Source organism: Lolium perenne, unplaced genomic scaffold (assembly GCF_019359855.2).
Source record: "Lolium perenne isolate Kyuss_39 unplaced genomic scaffold, Kyuss_2.0 unplaced44, whole genome shotgun sequence".
Lineage (NCBI taxonomy): Eukaryota > Viridiplantae > Streptophyta > Magnoliopsida > Poales > Poaceae > Lolium > Lolium perenne.
The window spans coordinates 95001-102500 of NW_027249002.1; the positions used below are offsets into that span (position 1 = coordinate 95001).

General features: G+C 56.4%; 1 long non-coding RNA gene across 1 annotated transcript in view; it reads left to right on the top strand.

Annotated features, from left to right (window-relative positions):
• Positions 1-6538: 6538 nt before the first annotated feature.
• LOC127326463 (uncharacterized) overlaps positions 6539-7500 on the top strand; it is a 2548-nt gene continuing 1586 nt past the window's right edge. The window contains exon 1 of the long non-coding RNA XR_007867865.1: positions 6539-7032. This is a non-coding gene — a long non-coding RNA (uncharacterized lncRNA). The remainder of the gene's footprint in view (positions 7033-7500) is intronic.

Below are 7500 nucleotides of genomic sequence, written 5' to 3' on the forward strand. Positions count from 1 at the left end.
CGACACGGTGAACTATAGTCGGGTGGGCGCGCGGCGGTCGAGATACGGTGAAAAACCATGGCGCGCCAGCCAAAACGACGGTACCGGCTGAAAACGGCTAAGTCGGGGCGACGTCGGAAAACGTGTAACGACACGGTGAACTATAGTCGGGTGGGCGCGCGGCGGTCGAGATACGGTGAAAAACCATGGCGCGCCAGCCAAAACGACGGTACCGGCTGAAAACGGCTAAGTCAGGGCGACGTCGGAAATCGTCTAACGACACGGTGAACTATAGTCGGGTGGGCGCGCGACGGTCGAGATACGGTGAAAAACCATGGCGCGCCAGCCAAAACGATGGTACCGGCTGAAAACGGCTAATCGGGGCGACGTCGGAAAACGTCTAACGACACGGTGAACTATAGTCGGGTGGGCGCGCGGCGGTCGAGATACGGTGAAAAACCATGGCGCGCCAGCCAAAACGACGTTACCGGCTGAAAACGGCTAAGTCTGGGCGACGTCGGAAAACGTGTAACGACACGGTGAACTATAGTCGGGTGGGCGCGCGGCGGTCGAGATACGGTGAAAAACCATGGCGCGCCAGCCAAAACGACGGTACCGGCTGAAAACGGCTAAGTCGGCGCTACTACGGAAAACCCCTAAACACACGGTGAACTATAGTCGGGTGGGCGCGCGGCGGTCGAGATACGGTGAAAAACCATGGCGCGCCAGCCAAAACGACGGTACCGGCTGAAAACGGCTAAGTCGGGGCGACGTCAGAAAACGTGTAACGACACGGTGAACTATAGTCGGGTGGGCGCGCGGCGGTCGAGATACGGTGAAAAACCATGGCACGCCAGCCAAAACGATGGTACCGGCTTAAAACGGCTAAGTCGGGGCGACGTCGGAAAACGTGTAACGACACGGTGAACTATAGTCGGGTGGGCGCGCGCTGGTCGAGTTACGGTGAAAAACCATGGCGCGCCAGCCAAAACGACGGTACCGGCTGAAAACGGCTAAGTCGGGGCGACGTCGGAAAACGTGTAACGACACGGTGAACTATTGTCGGGTGGGCGCGCGGCGGTCGAGATACGGTGAAAAACCATGGCGCACCAGCCAAAACGACGGTACCGGCTGAAAACGGCTAAGTCGGGGCGACGTCGGAAAACGTGGAACGACACGGTGAACTATAGTCGGGTGGGCGCGCGGCGGTCGAGATACGGTGAAAAACCATGGCGCGCCAGCCAAAACGACGGTACCGGCTGAAAACGGCTAATGCGGGCGACGTCGGAAAACGTCTAACGACACGGTGAACTATAGTCGGGTGGGCGCGCGGCGGTCGAGATACGGTGAAAAACCATGGCGCGCCAGCCAAAACGACGGTACCGGCTGAAAACGGCTAAGTCGGGGCGACGTCGGAAAACGTGTAACGACACGGTGAACTATAGTCGGGTGGGCGCGCGGCGGTCGAGATACGGTGAAAAACCATGGCGCGCCAGCCAAAACGACGGTACCGGCTGAAAACGGCTAAGTCGTGGCGACGTCGGAAATCGTCTAACGACACGGTGAACTATAGTCGGGTGGGCGCGCGACGGTCGAGATACGGTGAAAAACCATGGCGCGCCAGCCAAAACGATGGTACCGGCTGAAAACGGCTAATCGGGGCGACGTCGGAAAACGTCTAACGACACGGTGAACTATAGTCGGGTGGGCGCGCGGCGGTCGAGATACGGTGAAAAACCATGGCGCGCCAGCCAAAACGACGTTACCGGCTGAAAACGGCTAAGTCGGGGCGACGTCGGAAAACGTGTAACGACACGGTGAACTATAGTCGGGTGGGCGCGCGGCGGTCGAGATACGGTGAAAAACCATGGCGCGCCAGCCAAAACGACGGTACCGGCTGAAAACGGCTAAGTCGGGCGACGCCGGAAAACGTCTAACGACACGGTGAACTATAGTCGGGTGGGCGCGCGGCGGTCGAGATACGGTGAAAAACCATGGCGCGCCAGCCAAAACGACGGTACCGGCAGAACAAGTCAAATCCGGTCCCACCACCGAAAACGTGTAACGACACGGTGAACTATAGTCGGGTGGGCGCGCGGCGGTCGAGATACGGTGAAAAACCATGGCACGCCAGCCAAAACGATGGTACCGGCTGAAAACGGCTAAGTCGGGGCGACGTCGGAAAACGTGTAACGACACGGTGAACTATTGTCGGGTGGGCGCGCGGCGGTCGAGATACGGTGAAAAACCATGGCGCGCCAGCCAAAACGACGGTACCAGCTGAAAACGGCTAAGTCGGGGCGACGTCGGAAATCGTCTAACGACACGGTGAACTATAGTCGGGTGGGCGCGCGGCGGTCGAGATACGGTGAAAAACCATGGCGCGCCAGCCAAAACGACGGTACCGGCTGAAAACGGCTAAGTCGGGCGACGTCGGAAAACGCCCAACGACACGGTGAACTATAGTCGGGTGGGCGCGCGGCGGTCGAGATACGGTGAAAAACCATGGCGCGCCAGCCAAAACGACGGTACCGGCTGAAAACGGCTAAGTCGGGGCGACGTCGGAAAACGTGTAACGACACGGTGAACTATAGTCGGGTGGGCGCGCGGCGGTCGAGATACGGTGAAAAACCATGGCGCGCTAGCCAAAACGACGGTACCGGCTGAAAACGGCTAAGTCGGGGCGACGTCGGAAATCGTCAAACGACACGGTGAACTATAGTCGGCTGGGCGCGCGGCGGTCGAGATACGGTGAAAAACCATGGCGCGCCAGCCAAAACGACGGTACCGGCTGAAAACGGCTAAGTCGGGGCGACGTCGGAAAACGTCTAACGACACGGTGAACTATAATCGGGTGGGCGCGGCGGTCGAGATACGGTGAAAAACCATGGCGCGCCAGCCAAAACGACGGTACCGGCTGAAAACGGCTAAGTCGGGGCGACGTCGGAAAACGTCTAACGACACGGTGAACTATAGTCGGCTGGGCGCGCGGCGGTCGAGATACGGTGAAAAACCATGGCGCGCCAGCCAAAACGACGGTACCGGCTGAAAACGGCTAAGTCGGGGCGACGTCGGAAAACGTCTAACGACACGGTGAACTATAGTCGGGTGGGCGCGCGGCGGTCGAGATACGGTGAAAAACCATGGCGCGCCAGCCAAAACGACGGTACCGGCTGAAAACGGCTAAGTCGGGGCGACGTCGGAAAACGTGTAACGACACGGTGAACTATAGTCGGCTGGGAAAACGTGTAACGACACGGTGAACTATAGTCGGGTGGGCGCGCGGCGGTCGAGATACGGTGAAAAACCATGGCACGCCAGCCAAAACGATGGTACCGGCTGAAAACGGCTAAGTCGGGGCGACGTCGGAAAACGTCTAACGACACGGTGAACTATAGTCGGGTGGGCGCGCGGCGGTCGAGATACGGTGAAAAACCATGGCGCGCCAGCCAAAACGACGGTACCGGCTGAAAACGGCTAAGTCGGGGCGACGTCGGAAAACGTGTAACGACACGGTGAACTATTGTCGGGTGGGCGCGCGGCGGTCGAGATACGGTGAAAAACCATGGCGCGCCAGCCAAAACGACGGTACCGGCTGAAAACGGCTAAGTCGGGGCGACGTCGGAAATCGTCTAACGATACGGTGAACTATAGTCGGGTGGGCGCGCGGCGGTCGAGATACGGTGAAAAACCATGGCGCGCCAGCCAAAACGACGGTACCGGCTGAAAACGGCTAAGACTGCCGACACCCCAAAAACGTCTAACGACACGGTGAACTATAGTCGGGTGGGCGCGCGGCGGTCGAGATACGGTGAAAAACCATGGGGCGCTAGCCAAAACGACGGTACCGGCTGAAAACGGCTAAGTCGGGGCGACGTCGGAAAACGTGTAACGACACGGTGAACTATAGTCGGGTGGGCGCGCGGCGGTCGAGATACGGTGAAAAACCATGGCGCGCTAGCCAAAACGACGGTACCTGCTGAAAACGGCTAAGTCGGGGCGACGTCGGAAATCGTCTAACGACACGGTGAACTATAGTCGGGTGGGCGCGCGGCGGTCGAGATACGGTGAAAAACCATGGCGCGCCAGCCAAAACGACGGTACCGGCTGAAAACGGCTAGGTCGGGGCGACGTCGGAAAACGTCGAACGACACGGTGAACTATAGTCGGGTGGGCGCGCGGCGGTCGAGATACGGTGAAAAACCATGGCGCGCCAGCCAAAACGACGGTACCGGCTGAAAACGGCTAAGTCGGGGCGACGTCGGAAAACGTCTAACGACATGGTGAACTATAGTCGGCTGGGCGCGCGGCGGTCGAGATACGGTGAAAAAACATGGCGCGCCAGCCAAAACGACGGTACCGGCTGAAAACGGCTAAGTCGGGGCGACGTCGGAATTCGTCTAACGACACGGTGAACTATAGTCGGGTGGGCGCGCGGCGGTCGAGATACGGTGAAAAACCATGGCGCGCCAGCCAAAACGACGGTACCGGCTGAAAACGGCTAAGTCGGGGCGACGTCGGAAAATGTCTAACGACACGGTGAACTATAGTCGGCTGGGCGCACGGCGGTCGAGATACGGTGAAAAACCATGGCGCGCCAGCCAAAACGACGGTACCGGCTGAAAACGGCTAAGCCTGGCAGAAAATCTCTGCCGCGGCAGAGAAATGGCCATTTTCTCTGCCGCGACAACAGTGTAGGGCTCCTTCACAAGCTGACGGGCAGGGGTCCCAGGGGGGGCTAAGTTCCCCAGCTATATTGGGGGGGGGGGGTGGCATCCCTCCCTGTTGGCGCCGGGGTTATCCCCACAGTCAACTACGCTCGTCACGCCGCAACGTTTATCGTTGCCGTGTGACGTGTCACGCGGCGACGTTTATCGTTGCCGTGTGACGTGTCACGCCGCAACGTTTATCGTTGCCGCGTGACAGTCACGTGGCGACGTTTATCGTTGCCGCGTGACGTGTCCCGCGGTGATGTTTATCGTTGCCGCGTGACTGTCCCGAACAGAGAAAGCGCACGTTCCCCGTCTATTGGTGGGGAACAAGCGCCGTTGCCTTCAGAGAACGTCCCGTTTAACGTTGCCGCGCCACCGTGGTGACATGAGTGCGCTCCGAATTTGAGAACAACCGTGAACAGGTGTTGCCTCTACCTCTCCACAGTTAGTGGTAGGATACGTAACATTCTGCGCCGATCCTCAATCGACGGATGCCGTTGCCTTAAGAGAACGTCGCCGTGCAACGTTAACATTGCTGTGGTGACACCCGCGCGCTGTGGACACTCAGGACGCCTACACAGAGCAATCCCACCGTGCTTACGCGTGGTGGGAGGCTCGGGAGGCTTGACCGATGTTGGCTACGCGAGCGCATGAGTAGCATTTGACCCGTGTCTGCCGGTAGATCCCCCGTCTTCGTGCGGCCGACTACAGGCACCGTGTCCCGTCATTCGTTTGGCTTATATGATGATGTCGCCTTTCAAGTGCTTGCGTGCTGGTACCCGACCTACGGGAAGTGGTGCTTCTAACACGTTCGCCTCGCGGTGGACACCTTCGGGTGTGCCGCTGCGGCCTAACGGCGCTTGCGGCGTTTCCTCGTGGTTCCGGCACTCCTAGTGCCCGGTGCTACCAAGGCAGCCTCGCTCCCGCTGTTGGTCTCGGATGTTGCTCACGTTAAAGAGTCTTGGCCCTTTTGGTTGCCAGGACCTGACCCTTAAGATGCTCTCCGAATTTGAGAACAACCGTGAACAGGTGTTGCCTCTACCTCTCCACAGTTAGTGGTAGGATACGTAACATTCTGCGCCGATCCTCAATCAAGTAGGATGAGCTTGGCCCGCTCAATCACGACAAACGGCTCGGCCGTTCACTACAACAAATATGTTGACTTGTGACCTTCTCTCAATGACCCTTGAAAAAATCGTCATGATTCTATGACGATTTTCCACTGAATGGTCGTTAGCTATTTTGGGGGATCAAAACCCTAGATAATTACGACGATTTGACTAAAAACATCATTATTTTCTATGCTAAAATCGTCATAGTCAAAGCCACACGGTCTACGACGTTATTTTTTGGCGATTACGACCAATTATGATCGTCGTAATTGCTATTTATTGATGTGTTCAAATGACTAGGCGACCACCTCAACTGTTTTGCCTACGTGTTATGTCCACGTGTCTGCCACCTCAGCTATTTTAGCTACATGGCATGTCGATTTTACACTGAATGCTCGCCACCATAATTTTTGCTCTGCTTAGGTACGCTCGTAAGGTTGTAATCTTTCAATATTAATCGCCGAAACTAATAAGAGCAAAAATATCACTTGCCCAAAAATATTTCAGTTTCAGGGAGCCTGCGGGACTGAGGCTACCACCCACTTGGCTACCTTGAAAGATTGGGCCGTGGGGTCAGGTAGAGATTGGTCCTACCTGCAGCCACTGTAGTGTGAGCTGCACAACAACAATGAGAGGTGCAACCTCCAAAAAAAGGAAAAAGAGGGGTGGAGGGAAACTTCAGAAAAGACCGCGCGAGGTGCGACCTCCAAATTTCAGATCGGCCAATATATCACCCCTTTTGAGGCCAAACCCTAATTCACATCCCACTTTCATCGTGCGCCGCTGCCCCCATAGATTCTGCCCCACCCAAGAAACCCACCTCCTCCCTTGCGCCGCCCCTAGCAAGATCCCTCCCGCCGGCCGCCCCGAGGCAGATCTCCCACGCGCGCTCGTGACCTGCTGCGGCTGCGGAACCACCAGCGGTGGCTGCGGCGCCACCGTCTCCTGGCCTTCGATCCCCTCGTCCGCCCTCCGTTCCCTCCTCCTTCTCGCACCACGACGTGGTCGTCATGGGCGGCAGCATCGTCGGGCTCACTGCCAAGATGGACGCGGCCGCTAGATATGGCCTCGGGGTCGAAGGATCTGGCCGCCTCTATCTATTTCCCTAACCCTCCCATAGAAATCTCTCTAGGATTCTCTCTCAGTATCTCTCTTTCTCTCTGCAGGCGCACCCTGACACGAGGTGGACGGAACTAGCGGCTGTGAGGTGAACGGTGCTCCTGTACGTGGTGAGGACATACTTGAATATCTCTAGATCGATCTACTGGTAATTATTTTTTAGGGTGCAACTACGGCTGATTTTTTTGTCTGCTGCATGTGTTTATGATTTTTCTTTCTTTGGTGTGAAGATATACGCTTGACTAAAGTTTTATAGAAGTATCTTGTTCTACATATGCGTGCAGAGGCTTTGTTCTTCAGTACTAGATGATGGCAAGCCAATCTTAGTGGTACTGTAGTGATGTTGTATATGTGTTCAACTGGTACCGGATCTCTTAATATTTTTCACCGTATTTTCATGCAAAGTGAGGCTTTTCTGCTTATAGAACTGATTTTATGCAAGCCAATCTTAGTGGTATTGCAGTAATTAACGATCCTATTTAAGGTTATGAGTTCAGTTACTTGGATTGTAATGTACGAAGAATTACAACCTCATGTAATGGACTAGGTCCTGGTAGATGTATTGCTGCTCATATTTG